This window comes from Octodon degus, unplaced genomic scaffold (genome assembly GCF_000260255.1).
Source record: "Octodon degus isolate 3935 unplaced genomic scaffold, OctDeg1.0 scaffold00131, whole genome shotgun sequence".
NCBI lineage: Eukaryota > Metazoa > Chordata > Mammalia > Rodentia > Octodontidae > Octodon > Octodon degus.
This window is the reverse complement of record NW_004524707.1, coordinates 4,175,733-4,178,758: the sequence shown is the minus strand read 5'-3', so window position 1 is coordinate 4,178,758 and position 3,026 is coordinate 4,175,733. Positions and strand designations below refer to the sequence as shown.

The 3,026-nt window shown below is 39.6% G+C and overlaps 1 pseudogene; it reads right to left on the bottom strand.

Annotated features, from left to right (window-relative positions):
- The window catches only part of LOC101591839, a 74,718-nt pseudogene that overhangs the window by 62,386 nt on the left and 9,306 nt on the right, over window positions 1–3,026 (bottom strand).

The window sequence follows — 3,026 nt, the reverse complement described above, 5'->3', positions numbered from 1 at the left end:
GCATAATGTTGTCTACAACTAGTTGTTCACATTACCAGATACATGCATGCAAAATTGAAAGAAGAAAGAAAAATAAATAAATATGTAAGAAATGAAAAAGAGAAAAAGGACAATTGATAAAAGGAGACAAAAGTGATTGATCTCATCTCATTTCTTTTGAACAGTTTCTACCCAATTTACAAATTCTGCTGTACATTTTGGATCTTAGTTACTGTTCAGTTTTTCACACGTGTGAGTATGACTTATTCCACATATGACCAATGCTTTCAAGTTACATCCATCTGTCTATAAAAGTCTCAGGTTTATCCTGCTTTATGGCTATGTAGTACTCCACATCCTTTTCATCCATTCCTCTGTGGATGGACAATTGTGTTATTTTTAACATTTAATTATTACAAATTATGTGTTTCTACACATGGGTGTACATTTATAGCAGTAGCATGATGATTTTATTTTTCTGGGAAGATAGCCACAAGGGAAATAGCTGGATCGAATGAGACCTGTAATCCTAGTTTCCTGAGGAATCTTTCTACTAATAGCCACAGTGGTTGTACCAGTCTACACTCTTCCCAATGGTAGAGAAAGGTTCCTTTTTCCTCACAGCCAAACCAGCATTTGTTACTGGTTGATTTCTTGATGATAGTCATTCTTTCTGGAGCGAGACAGAATCTCAGTTTTGTTTTCTGTATATCTCTTGCATGACTAATAATGTTAAACATTTTTTTCATATATTTATTTGCCATTTGTATTTCATCATCTGAGAAGTGTGCATTCATTTCAGATGCCCATTTTGGATGGGGTCTTTGAATTTTTTTTCACTTATGTATTTGGTACAGGGTCTCACTACAAATGCTCAAATGCTTAGTTATCCTCCTATTTTCCGCCTCCCCAGCACTGGGATTACAGGCATGCACCACTGCACCTGGGCTCAGTTCTTGGCTCAGCATGCCCTGTTGGCGGGCCCTGTGTGCCATGCAGGACAGAGGATCAAGCCCTGGTCCCTGAGCTTGCTCAAGCAGGTGCTTGGTCTGCTGAGCTATCTCGCTTGCCCTGGATCTTTGAATTTGGGGGGCTAATTTTTTTCAATTCCTTATGTGTTCTAGACAGATCACCCCTGATTAATTACTATTTATTTTGCAATTTTTGTCAAATAAAAACATTATGGTGTGCCCTCGTCTACCTGATGCACCAGATCTAGCACCATGTGATTTCTGACTCTTCAAAATCAAAGTGACCAAGGAAGGTCAACATTTAAAATCATTCAGAATATTTAGCCAGTCAAGACAGCACAACTGAAGACACTTGTGAAGAAATACTTCCAAATCTTCTTTAAAATGTGACAAGCACAATGGAATTAAGTGTGCTCAAAGCAAGGGAGAATATTTTGAAGAGGATTGTAGCAATATGTTTTTATTGTAATTTTTTTTTACAAAATTAGGTATTTATGATCACATTTCATGTAATTGTTCTGGGAGTTTTGGGAGACACAATGACACAGTCGATGAGTTTTTTTTTTTTTCTTCAAAAATTCTCAGAATAGAAGAAACAGTTTTTTCTTGTATCTCTAAGCTATCATGATTAAATATCTCCCTAGCCATTTTCTCAATCCCAATAAAGGTAAATTCTCTTTTCATCCCTTGCTCTTGCAGTGGAGAATTGTTAGGCTAGAGGAATGGCTGTCATAATTTCCAAGGCACCAGGAGACATCCTTTGTGGAATCCCTGCCGTTTGGTTCTCTCTTGGCTTGTTTTGAAGGTGTGTGGACAAGTCTGCACATGGCATGAGCCTTCACCCACATAGGAGCAAACCAGACTGGAGCAGGGACTGAAAAGAGTGTGTCCTACTCTAACTCATCTTCTGCAGGTACCAGGGTCTATGAATGCTTGGAAATTTTGTTTGCTTTATAACTCTTTTCTAAAGGTAATAAGGCTGTGGCTTTCAAGCTGTGTTCTCTTGTGCTCAGGACCCAACTAGGATCTCTGTCTTTTTGCCTCAACTTCAACCATTTTCACTTTTCACAGATTTATATATTGAAATTTGGTATATAATTGTGTTACCAGAAAGGGTTCATTTATTCAAAAAGTTGAGGTGATCTAATAAATTCCTATCTAAAGGCATTGCTTGGAGCTTAGGAGAATCAGCCATGATGCATCTGTGTCAAACATCTGACTAAGAGATCTAGAAAGGATTTGAGATCATCCAGAGTTTTTCAGACAGAGCAGCTTTGGTCTGTGTTTCACTGTGCCATTGGGAATTGCACAAACCTCAGGCTAGACCCTCACCCACCCAGAGCAGTGGTTCCCAAAAGTGAGCATTTGTTCTCATACCTTGCAAAAAGCAGATGATCAAAGAGAGTTTGTCGAATGAACAAAGGAAAAACTTAAGAATACTCTGCCATATCATGGGTGTCAGATACAAGCTCATAGTAGTGAAGGTTTCTGCTCAAGGTCACAGAAGCTAGGTTAAAAGGAACCTGTATGGGGCTGGGGAGATGGCTCAGTAGAATAAGCACTTGCCTGGCAAGTGCAAGGGCCTGAGTTCAATTCCCGGTTCTAAAAAAAAAAAAAAAGCAGTAAAGATGTCCAGCCCCACCTTTTCAGTTTCTGTTCTCTACTTCATTTCCATACCCATCCTAATCCTAACAGTGTCTCATGGAGACAGTCCAGTTCTCAATCAAATGATCAATGGCTTTTGCTTCCTACTGTTTTACTAAACACTCGATGTATAAGAAACCCCTCTCTTGGGTGTGGGGCATAGCTCAGCGGTCTAAGCACCTTCCTGGCAAGTGCAAGGACCTGAGCTCAATCCTTGGTACCACATGTTGTGCACACTCCAGAACTCCAGGCACACTGTACTGGCTACCAAAATCTGACAAGGTGGCACAGGCCTGTAATCCCAGCACTGGGGAGGCTGAGACAAGAAGATTACTATGAGTCTGCGCTGCGTTCCGAGATACTGTACCAAAGAAAGAAAGAAAGAAAGAAAGAAAGAAAGAAAGAAAGAAAGAAAGAAAGAAAGAAAGAAAG